This window comes from Ursus americanus, chromosome 16, assembly GCF_024610735.1.
Source record: "Ursus americanus isolate L20-20 chromosome 16, mUrsAme1.1.p, whole genome shotgun sequence".
Lineage (NCBI taxonomy): Eukaryota > Metazoa > Chordata > Mammalia > Carnivora > Ursidae > Ursus > Ursus americanus.
In genome coordinates this window covers 33,609,787-33,621,861 of record NC_142142.1, presented here as the reverse complement: position 1 = coordinate 33,621,861, position 12,075 = coordinate 33,609,787, and the positions used below count along the sequence as shown (strand labels likewise).

General features: G+C 39.9%; 1 pseudogene; it reads left to right on the top strand.

Moving 5' to 3' along the window:
• The first annotated feature begins 3,180 nt into the window (after window positions 1-3,180).
• Window positions 3,181-5,695, top strand: LOC123787879 (carbohydrate sulfotransferase 6-like; annotated as a pseudogene).
• The last annotated feature ends 6,380 nt before the right edge of the window (window positions 5,696-12,075 follow it).

The window sequence follows — 12,075 nt, the reverse complement described above, 5'->3', positions numbered from 1 at the left end:
TCCTAACTATACAACTCAGTTGCAGACCATGCACACTCAGAATTGTTTTTCATCAAATTAAAAGGAATCAGGAATCAATCAACAAACAGTGGAGGTCCTGTTGGGAGAGATGGTGCTCTTAGTATGCCAACCCTTATACTGGTATTAATGTTTTCCACATTTATTTTTCCCTGCCTTATGATGCACCCCCTTTTCTTGATTTTGGATATGCTAGTGGATTCCATCCATCTTATTCTAATTTCTTGACTTTATCTTGTTGTTATTCTTCTGCTCAAAATCCTCCAAAGAATTTTTACTTCACTCAAAGTAAAAGACAAAACCCTGGAAAGGACCGATAGGGCCCTACATGATATTCTGGGCAGGTTACCTCTCAAATGTCAGCTCCTATTACTCCTGCTGGATCATTCCACTGTCTCCAGCATCCAAGGCATTTCTGCCTCAGGGTCCTTTGTACTTTTAGCTTCTTCATCTGCTCTTCCCATATCACTCCTGCATTTCCTTCAGAGATTTATTTAAATGTCACTTTACTTTCTTACACTACTCATGCTTTCAACCCCTTTTCCTTTTTCTTTTTGACTTTTTAACCCTAATTACTATCACCTTTCCCCTCTCCCTAACTAGAATGAAAGTCCTACAAAAGTAGGGGGGTTTGCTTAGTTCATTTCCCCTTGAATTCCCTAGAAATGTGCCTGGCACACAGTAGATCCTCCTAAGCATTTGTTGAGCGCATTAATGACTCCAAGAGTGCTGCTCTTTCAGCTGCTGAACTTGACTCATTTTCTTGAGGACTGATGCTTTGCGCTCTCTGTAGCCCCAGAGTGCTCTATAATTCAGCCTTCTTTCATACAAGTCTCTGACCTACCAGTTCCATTAACTTTTCCACTCTTTGCTCCCACTAGTCCTTTGGACCTCTGGTAATATGCAATCTGCTCAGAAAAAAACCAAACGGGTATTTTATTGGAAGCTCCATGGATAGACAAATTTGTTCCCATCTCTTTATCATCATTCCTCACAATTTTATAGGCATTATTCTGTTCTTCAGGAGATTCTAGATCTGAGAAGATGAAGTAAACTAAGAGGAATACATGGATTCAAATACACTGATGATGATTATAATATGTTACATCTCATAGATATATATATATATATATATATATATATATCATATATATCAAGTTTCAATATTAAATAGTGATTTTATGAGGAAACTGAGACTCAAAACTTTAACTTGCTGAATTCCATACATCAAGCTCTGTGGCAGAGATCGTCCATGTTCTTCCCATCCTACCACACAGTCTCTCTTACAACAGAAATTAGACCCAAATCAAAATATCATAAATACAAACACACAGACAATAGAGTTGAAATGGGGTGGCAACTGGTTTTGCATTAATGAACGAAAATTAAGCAAAATCTTTAGAATGTTGCCTTTTCCACTTTACTGTCAAGCCATTTGAAATTAATAGGCAGTAAGTTGAAACAAGCAAGCAAGATGGCCTCCTCAGCATAGGAATCTGCACACGACACAGGGTAAAATGAAATACCTTAGAAACGTAAACCCAAGGTTGTTTTCCAAAGTACTCCCATTGAGTTCCATCAACTTGCACATTTGTCATAAAATACATGAGAGCAATATTTGAAATGTATTAATGGACTCCCTCAGAGGAGCCTTCTCAGAGTCTCACAGATGAACCCACAGACAGGAAGAAACCATTTTCCTTCCATCACGAACATGTTACAATATTCTCCAACTATGTTCATTTGTTCCCACCTCCTTTGAGGAGCACATAGTCACAGCATCCTAAAAAGAGATTCTTTAGGAAAAGCCATATTGGGGGCAGGGTCTAGAAGGATGCAACTGAGCGTGTCTGCAAAGAGAAAAAGAAAACAGAAGACTAGTGAGAGCAAAGGGGACTTGCTGATCACAGCTGTCAACAGCTTCATTTCAAAACCATTAGGGAAGACCAGGGAGAGATTTCTGAACACTTGAGGGCCCCAACAGAACTACGCAGCAAATGGAAACATCACGCTATTTTTACTTTTTTTTTTTTTTTTTTTTGGCCTTTATTTTTGTGAAAGCCATTTTCTCCCAACCATAATTTTCAATTTGAAACCCTTTGAAATTTCTGTCACAGCACTTCTTTTGATATAAATGACATAACTAGGAGATACCCAGTAATTTCTATCTCATATTAGCCTCTGTGATTCAACGTGATTTGATTTTCCCTAAGCAGTGGATTTAAACATTTTTTTTCCAATTTAAATGCTGTTTGAATGAAATAAAATGACTTAAAATCTATTTTCACTCTTTCTAAAACAACTTTAGACAGATTTCTGTACCCCAAAATGACAGCCAGCCAATTTGGCTTTTTCACTACATACACTCAGAAGTAACTGCAACGAGGGCGACATGGAGCCCAAAGTGGTGATTAAAACATGGAAAGGACGGTCATACCTTGATTTTAATTTCCTGGTAAATTAAAGGGTCTTCCCATGCACGCAGCATTGTATTACGACCACAACCATTCACAACCTTAGATTATCTCATTTAGTGTGTCCACCGCGCTGTCGATACCCTACTCCTCTAGGCATTCCACTCGTGAGCTGATTTGTCTGAAGCTCTAGTGAAAGTTCTTACAACTCTATTCCCTAATTTCCTCCTCTAGCACTCTCACCAAAGTCCATGAGTACTGTATCCAGAGGAGCTTTATATCCTCATTCACCTTCATCTCCAACTTTCAAACTGTTAAATATCTTTGCTGACGAATCCTCTCCTTATCACAATATATGCCTTTACCCCTCTTCCACAAGTATCACTTTATGAATGCTATCGAAAATGAAAATTCATGTTTCATGCAAATACATGTATTACAGAATTGAATGAAATGAGTGAGGAGTATGTGGTACTGCTAGTGGATGTGAAGGAGCATAGTGGAGGAGAATCCCTCATATCATTTTATGAAATGAAAATATTGAAATAATGAATTATTTTGCATATATATTTGTTAAGTATTAAAATTAGAATTATATACATAGACACATCCATCTATCTGTCATGTCTTTGTATTTTTTAAGAGAGAATAATTATCAAGTATTTTTCCAGAGGGCACAATTAATCAAATGTGTTTACATTTGTCTTATTCCCACAATTTCAGGACTGATTAGTCAAGACCTGATGGCATGAAAGCCAAAGCTGTCACTCAAGTGGATGTTTTAGAAGTCTGCTGTGCCTCAGAGTAAGAGTTTTGACCCTGAAATCCTGGGTCTAGGGGCACCTGGGATATGACATAAAATTCTCTTAAGCCACACATGTCCAATTTCTCTGGTGTAAATTAAATCTTATAAGAAATCTAGCAGCTGTATTTCCAACCTTCAAAAAAAACTTTTCAAAAGAAATCTATGGCCGAGTGCTTTTACTGGTTGTGACAAGTAACTCATTTTCTACTGTAACCAAACTGGCAAGTGAGGATAATATACAATACTTAAAAAGAAATTGGACAGCCTTATAGAAAAGATACTGATACTTAATAATTTGCCGAGGAAAAAAAAAAACTAAAGAGATTGAGAAGATTAGTGTGCTTGTTTGCCTTGACGCTTTTGTGTTTTGTCCCTGCAGACCACTGAGATGCGGAATCTGTCTGATCAGTTTGCTGATCTGAAATGCATTTTCTCTAGCCTCTGTGGCAGGGTTTTGTTTTGTTTTGTTTTGTTTTTCTGCAGCTTTTCATCTTTTCTAAAGTCTATACTGACACCGTATGACTTTATCCAAATGTTGTCACCATAAGAACACTAGATTTTATACACAGAGGTATAACAAGGCTTCCAAAGAAGGAGGAAGTTGGGAAATATAGAGTTGAACTGCAAAACCCAATGCCGAGTAGCTCACAGCAGAAGTGCAAGATGACCTTCAGGCGTCAGAATGGTCATGGGCGTGCAAAGATTGACTAACATATTTATCACAGATTTAAAGAAAACAATGTGTGACTTAAAAAAAATTATTGGTCAGCTCTGGAAAAGATAAAAGGGGAGGCATGGTGAAAAAATTGGCATGGTCCATGCCTACGAACAATCCAGATCTAGGAAAGAAGCCACCTTAGTTTTTAACCATGATGACTTCACCCTCTTCATTGTGAGGCTGCACAGATAGGATTGTACTCAGTATAGGTTAGACAATGTTCTAAATATTTCATATGCTGCATTATTTAATATGAAGCTAGTTACTATCACCACCCCTATTTGACTAAGGAGCACATTAAGGTTTAGAGAAGTAAAATAATCTGTCTAAGGCTTCCCAGCTAGTAATTGTTAAGGCTGAGATTTGACAGGTGAACTGGTCATTTTGCCCAATGCCACTTAACTTTCATCCAGTCTTCTTGTTCTCCTTCCACATTCATCAAATGACGTTGCAGCTAATTTTTGGCTTGAAATGTCTGTATTTTAGACATAAATATTCCAGCTTTTGTTATGGTTATGTATGGAGGGTAAATTAATGGAATTGCTATTCTGGTTTTATACAGCAATCACATGAGCTTGGTTACTGAAAGGCTCTAGGGACAGATAGGTTCATTCTCAGTAGATGACAAAACTAGGTTTCTAGGGCTGCATGTTTACCAAACGATGATCTAACAATTTAATTGGGTCAAGCAGTTTTCCAAGAGAGCAAAACCAGGTTATGAGAAATAAACCAAGATATTAGTTTATTGCTCCGATTTATGTCAGAAAGGAAGGATGAAAGGGAATATAGAGGTCTAACTAGAAGAAAAAGAAAAGCTGATCGAGAGCCTGAAGGCTATCCAAGATTGGTCTTCTGTGTGCCATACTCACTTTTAATTTTTGTTTTGTTCAAGCTATAACACGGCCGTGGGTGACCTGGTGCACTCTGTCCTCCTATGCAACATGGACCTGTTCCACGCCTACCTGCCGTGGCGACTCAGCCCGTCAGACCTCTCCCAGCGCTGTGCCCGCAGCCAGCCTGCAGCACGTTCCCACGCGGCGCCAGCAGCAGTAAGGCAGTGTATCAGCCGCTATTCCTGCATCGGCGCTTTGGCCTGGCCCGGGAGGCCTGCCGCTCCTGCAGACACGAGGTGCTCAAGGAGGTGCACTTCTTCCATGTGCAGGTGCTCTACTCGCTGCTGCGCAGCCATCCCAAACTCAACCTGCCGATCCTATACCTGCTGCTCAGCCCCTGAGCCGTGCTGCGCTTGCGCACGCTGCTGGCACGTGACGACACACCATGTTGAGCACCAATGGCATGCGTCTGGAGGCTGACCCAAGCCTCGGCGTGGTGCGTGAGGTGTGCTGCAGCCAAGTGCGCATTTCCGAGGCCGTCACACTCAAGCTGCTGCCCTTCCTGAGCCTCACGCTGCAGCTGGAGGCCTGGACCCACAGCATCACCTACGGCTGTGGGCGTGGCATGCGCCACGAGGCCAAGCCTGCGTCCTGGCACGTGCTCAGTGGGCACGCGCTCAGCGTCTCCGAGGTCTGGCACCACACGCTGCCCTTCGCCAAGGTCCACCGTGTGCAGGACCTCTGTCCTGGAGCGCAGCAGCTGTGTCCCGGCGCGCAGCAGCTTCTGGAGTACCGGCCCACATCCTCTGAAGGGAAGCAGGGCGACCTCAGCCTGGATCTGGTTCTGCCGTGGGGGCTGAGCAGCTTCAGCTGGGCAGTGCCCACAGCACCTGCCCCCAGGTCTTAGCAGAGGCCCCCAGTTGTGGTGATGGGGAGGGAGTCGGGGCACACAGGGAGAATAAAGAATAAAAATGAACTCGGGGCACCTATTGGAGGGGCCGGGAGTTTGGGTGTCCTCCCCTGTAGTAGGAACGGACTGAGTCCCCAAAATCCGTGTTACTTTCTCTTTGCTTCAAGATTTCCCCCTTGAGTACTATTTAGGAGCTGGATTCCCATCAGACACACTTTTCATGGAAAGAAAAACCATGTCCCCACTTCCTCTGGGCACAGAGAGTAAGTTCAGACAATTTGGCTCCTACTCAAAGGCTTTCTTCTTTCTACTTTCTTGGGATGCAGCAACCAGCAGCTAAGAAGGAGGACCCAGCACTGTTTGGGACCAGAGGTGAGCTGGCTCTGAAGTCTGTGCTCTGAAGTCTGGCTCTGAAGTCTGTGCTTCCCCCCACCACCCTGGCTCCATGAGAGCCACTGGCATTTATATTCACCTGTATCTTTAGGCAGGAAATCAGACAAGATGCTTCTCATCTATGGTCTCCCCTTAGCCAGTGTCTGCCCTATCTCCCAGGAACCCACATACCCCCATAACCTGCCCAGGTAAGGTGAACCTTTGATTGTCCTGACAGGAAAATCCTACCTACAAAACTAAACATAATAATTAATCTGTGTGGGGAAGAAAAAAAAAATAACATAAAGAAGTAACATAAAGGAGAATATTGGTTGGTTCTCATTGCAATCCTAATAATTGGCTTTATCCCTAAAATAGAACTATGTTAGTATAAAACATGAGATTGGTAGCTAGTATAAGCCTTAAAGGCAATCCTGCAGACTCACTGTGGAACAAAATTAATTGTGAAGCACCATGTTTATTCCTGGGATGTTTGATGGAAGAGACAAGAAAAGCACTAAGGAAAAAGAAGAGTCTTCAGCCAAGAAAAGACACTCCGTTTTTCTGACTTAAGTCATGAATGTCTATGTAGCACAGCGAGCAAGCTCTATGCAGTACATTTTTGGAAATTCTCAAGCATTTATTTTTTTCAGTTCCTACAGTTTATGATTTGGTAGATTCACAATTAGAAACAAAAGGAAGGGGCGCCTGGGTGGCACAGCGGTTAAGCGTCTGCCTTCGGCTCAGGGCGTGATCCCGGTGTTATGGGATCGAGCCCCACATCAGTCTCCTCCACTATGAGCCTGCTTCTTCCTCTCCCACTCCCCCTGCTTGTGTTCCCTCTCTCGCTGGCTGTCTCTATCTCTGTCGAGTAAATAAATAAAATCTTTAAAAAAAAAAAAAAAGAAACAAAAGGAAGAGTAGTGTGAACAACAAAAATAAACTCGGGGCACCTGGGTGGCTCAGTTAAGTTCCGATTCTTGATTTCAGCTCAGGTCATCTCAGGGTGGTGAGATGGAGCTCTGTGTAGGGTTCTGTGCTCAGCAGGGAGTCTGTTTCTCTCCCTCTCCCTCAGCCCCTCCCCCATGCTCGCTCTTTCAAAAGTAAGTAAAAATAAATCTTAAAAAAAATAAACTCTGAGTAATATATACTTGAAAACCAGTGTCTTATCACTTTTAGGATTGAACATTGGACAGTTGCAGGGAGGCCATGAGCTTCTAGATGGCTAGATTTAGTTGTATACCAGCAAAGAAAAGAGAAAGGGAACATTGATTCTCCCCTGGATGGAAGTAAGATCACTGGGTAATGCACTCAGAATACACACAAAAATGTGCTCTTTTTATGTATTATTGTGATAACCTCCATAATTTATTATGGGGATAATGGTTATTATGATGGGTTGGGAGAGTATGGACTAGAAAGGAAAACTTTTTTATACTACTGTGTGAAGTGCGGTTCTGTTGGTGGAGGCATCTGTGTATCATACAGGAGCCCCTGCCTTGTGTGACGGCCTGGGATATCACATCAGCTACACAAAATGACACACAGGAAAGGAGGCATCACAAAATGGAACAATTAAGTGGGAGTCAGATTCTGAGTTCCAGTTCTGCTACTAACATGACATATGCCTTTATATAAGTAACCCCATCATGGCTCTTCCATGTAGGAATGTTACACATCATAACAATTCGTAAGAACAGAAGAAACAAATGTCTTTTTCAAAAGCACCCCAAAAAGACAGACCAACAAAACAAGCAAACAAAAATAGTCTTAATTCTAGAATTCTACAATTATGAAAGCTCAGCTATAGAAAATGTTTAGGAGAGAAGATATGTGTGTTTATGTGCATGTTTATATATGTGCATGGAACTCTAAAGCAGAGTATTTGGAATGGATAATGGGAAAGAGGAAGGACAGGAAATTTAGTTATCACATGAGAAAGTTTTCTCTGTGATTTTAATCATTTTATTTATTTTTTATTATTTTTTTAGAGACAGAGAGCACATGCCGTGGGGGGGGGGGAGAAAGGGAGAGAGAAGTCTACGCAGACTTCACACTCAGCGAACAGAACCCACCGTGGCACTCAATCTCATGACCCTGAGATCGTGACCTGAGCCGAAATCAAGAGTCAGACGCTTAACCGACTGAGCCATCCAGGTACCCCTGATTTTATTCATTTTAGTACAGGTTCAATAGTGGTTTTTTTTTCTAATTTCCTTTTCAATGTGTGATTATATAGCAGTAGCATTAGTATTTTCAAGGAAGCAGAGTGAGTAGGTAGTTTAGAATGCAGATATATTCATTTTCAAAAGGCAGAGCACTTCTAGATTTTACACAGATGACCTAAAGCCTCATTTTTAATGGTGTGTTCATACCTGTCTTTTCCACATGCATAGGTTAGACCCTATTGTAAGTCCAATACCAAATTGCAAAGTATATATCATAAAATTTCAAAACATAATAGGCACTGTGATATAGTTTTCACTTTCAAATTGATTCTTTTGGAAAGCAACTAAGGCATGAACAACCTTGTCTTAAGGTGTAATTCACATGAGTTAAAAAAATGAATAGAGCCCACTGTTTTATTAACTTTCACTAGACACCTTTAAACATGATGAAAGGCTCTTACACATGAGTTCAAGTCTCAGGCAGTTTTGCATTGAAAGAGTAATTTATTTTTCATTATTCACTTACTAAAACAAATGCATTTGCAACACAGAGGAGCTATGGATCGACTCTGCTACAGTACCAGTGAGATGGCTATTTCCCAGACATTCCGATCATTAAAAAAAAAGATCTACATTTCTTTGTTCTGAGCATGATCATGGAAACTTGATGCCAATTTTTCCAGCTGAAATCCATAAGTAGCAGCTGAGATGAGAAACTAGAGAGTGAGTTTTCAAAGTTAGTACTGAGCCAGATAGCAAAGAGCCCTATAACCCAAACAGTAGTTTATCTTTAGACATATTTTACATTTGTCCTGGTATATGCTCTCTGCCAGATTCTGAGTCTAATGACCAGGAATAGTGCATATTTGAAAATACACGTGGAAAACAGTCTTTTAAACAATTACCATGTCTTCTAAGAGTGTTAAATCTCCAGAGCAACAGACCAGGTATACAGAAGCTTACAGCCTGGACAGGCAGGTCTTAGTGGGATTGGTGGAAAAATTTTTAATGCTACTGAAAGTACTTTGGAGAAGTGTCCTGCCTCTCCACCTTAACTTCTATCTTTACATTGTATATTCTCCTTTTATTATGGAGGCAACTTCTCATAGAAAGGACCCACAAAAGTGAATCTTGCCCTATCAGTCCTGTTTTATCTTGCTGTTTTGACTTGAGGCCTGTTTCTCAATGTTCCACATCCCTGAATTTTTGTATTAAGAACTCTGCCTCAAATCGGTTGGAAGAATTAGAAGATGAGATGCAGATAAATAATCTAGAACAATGTGTCATCGAGTAGGCAGTCACGGAATATTGGCCTCTGCCAGCCACCTGCACCTCTCTGCTTTGAAATTTCCAGAAGATAGCACAGTGTTTCCAACGTGGTCCTTCTAGAGGGAAGCCTGGTTCCTTGCCTTACATATTCAGCTCTGTTAGTAGACTTATTCTTTTCCATTAAACCCATGTGACAACATGCAAGGATGCAGTAAAGCATCCTTTATGAAAGCACATTGAACACACATAAATAGAAGTTTTATTCCAGCAAGGTTTCAGAAGAGAAACTGTAAGAACATTAGAGGAGAATACCTAAGGTATAGCACCTGACCCCAAATAGGAAAAAAGAAAAATGGGGGTAGTGATGGATAAAACTATCCTATTAAAGATGTTTGACATCTAGTCCTCATGTCTTAAGAATTCACAGAAACAGGAGAATGGTGGCTGTCAGGGGCCAGGAGTGAGAGAAATGGGGAGATGTTGGTCAAAGGGTATAAACTTCCTTTGGTTCTTAGGATCTAAATAGGTTCTTAGGATCTAAATATACGGCATGGTGACTATAGTTAACAATACTATATCATATACTTGCAAGTTACTAAGAGAGTACATCTTAAATGCTCTGAACACACAAAAAGTGGTAATTATGTGATGGGATGGAGGCGCTAGCTAACCTTATTTGGTGATCATTCCCTGATATATGTGTATTGAAGTATCAAATCATCACCTTCTCCACTTTAAGCTTACACAGTATTATGTATACAGCCATTAAGAAAAAGAATTCACCAGTTGGATTAGTCCTTGTAAGATTATCCAAATTAAAAATACTTAGATAATTTATCAATACGATGTATGGGCATTTTGTGAGAAGCAAAACTTACTAAACCTCTTGATAAATACCTGCCTGTGATACTGCTTTACCAAACACCATGGACACTTATAAATTCCCAGTGGATTGGGCAAAGAACCTGAACACAATGTGTGAAGTTAGGATAAAGAATCAACAATCTTAATACCCTACATATATGGAGTTGAAGAGAACTGATTGGACTTTCTCATAATATCACCATGTACATCTTAATTTTCATAGTCCCAGTATAAGGAGGTCTCATTTTACCCCATTTAATGGATAAGGCCCTTAAGACTCAGAGAATTTCAGTATTTTTCTAGTTTTATTGAGAAATAATTGATATACATCAGTGTATATGTTTTAGGTATATGGCATGATGGTATACGATTTACATATCTTATAAAATGGTTACCACAGTAGGTTTAGTTAGCACCCATCATCCCCTAGAGGTACAGTAAAAAGAAAAGAAAAATTCTCCTTGTTATGAGAAAGAACTCCTAGAATCCACTCTGTTAACAACTTGCCTATATATCACACAGCAGTATTAACTATAATCATCACGCTATATGTTACATTCTTACTACTTATTTACTGTATGACTGGAAGTTTGTACCTTTTAACCACCTTCCTCCAAATTTTAGTATTTTTGTCAGGCCGCAAAGTAGAGAAAACTGGAATTGAAATAATCTACCTATAGTTTACTGTTCTTTGAACTTAGTCTATAAACAAAAAGCTTTTTTTTTTTTTTTATTTAACTTGATCACTCAGTGTCCCGTGATAGCCCCAGTATCAACTTCATGTTCACAAAGGATCCTACAATCCTGCATGCATGAGAAGAGACTAAACCCACGCCCTGGGGTCTAACCCTCACCTGATCACGGCCAATGTGGTCTGTATTTTTATGCAATGCATAAAAGGTAAGAAAAGATAAATAGCTCCCCCTGTTGAAAGCTTCACTCATAAGCCTTTGCATTCCTATGCCTGCGGCTATATCCCAACACACCATTCTCTCATACTTGAGTGCCTACAGGGTTCTTTTTTCCCCTGTATTCAGTATCTCCCATTTTCTGTTAAAGGAACTCGAGTCATCCTCCAATAGTCACTAAAACATCATGTGGAGTCTTCCCTGTTTCTTCTACACTGTTATTAAGAAAAAAAGTCCTGCTTCGTTTCACTAGAATTTTATCACACCTTTATTATAGAACTTTGTACACTGTAATCTCGTTGCTTGTGCAGTTCTACGTCTGCTTTCCTACTCTATTCAAATTGATTTGGGAAGTAATTCTGCAACACATAATACTACTTCTAAGATATAATTTCATTGATATGGGAAAACAATCACGATATATAAGCTTACATAATTCAAATTACAAGCAGGCCAGAGAAAACACAGCAAAATATTTACAATTATACCACTGAATAGCAGAATTTGGGTGACATTTTTCTTCTTGTTTATCTTATTTCCAATTTTTCAACACTATATTATTTGCATACTAAAAGTGAGAGATAGTTGAGATGCTTATATTATTTTCATCACTGATAAAATTCTGTATGAAAAACCACAATCTGCTTTAACTCACTAACTCAAATAATAAGGAATAAAGAGAATCTTTAACACAATGTAAGGGAAGTGAATTGTAGAAACTAATGTCTAGGTAAGAAAAAATTAGACCTTGCAAAGAGTTCAAAGAATAACTGAGATTTGGAATAACTGAAATTAT